This window comes from Penaeus monodon, chromosome 24 (assembly GCF_015228065.2).
Source record: "Penaeus monodon isolate SGIC_2016 chromosome 24, NSTDA_Pmon_1, whole genome shotgun sequence".
NCBI classification, from domain to species: Eukaryota; Metazoa; Arthropoda; class Malacostraca; order Decapoda; family Penaeidae; genus Penaeus; species Penaeus monodon.
The window spans coordinates 10,962,211-10,962,746 of NC_051409.1; positions in this window are offsets into that span (position 1 = coordinate 10,962,211).

A 536-nucleotide genomic window follows, 5' to 3' on the forward strand; every position below is an offset into this window, starting at 1 on the left:
GTATGTATATGTTGAAAGATGGTGTTTACATGATAATTATTATATAATAGTGCATTGTATTGTGTAGACTCTACATTTCAGGAAATTTATACTAAATCTGCCTGTGCATAGTGTGTAAATCTCTCCAGTAATAGAGCCCATTCAGGAATTCTTCTAAAGACTTTTAATAATAAGTGAAGCACAATTTTAAAATTTTTTGAAAGGAAATTTTTCCTCCACTCTATAAAAATTTTTTTGTAACAATTTTCTGTATTTTTATAATGTAACAGGTACTGGGCCCTTCATATATTACTTTTATATAATTATTGCCAAGTGGAATATGATCCTGATCCAAAACAGGCAGATTCAAGTGATAAGTGCCATGAGTATGTCTGTTATTCAATATCAAAATTCAGGGGAAATATATCAGTTAGCTTTGAATTTGTAATCTTCAGTTTTCTCTCACCACCTAAGTGTCTTTCCTGGCCCTGTATATTTTGTTCTGTTGAAAGTAGAGGAAGCAGTATAACAAAATTACCTGACCACATATATGACTT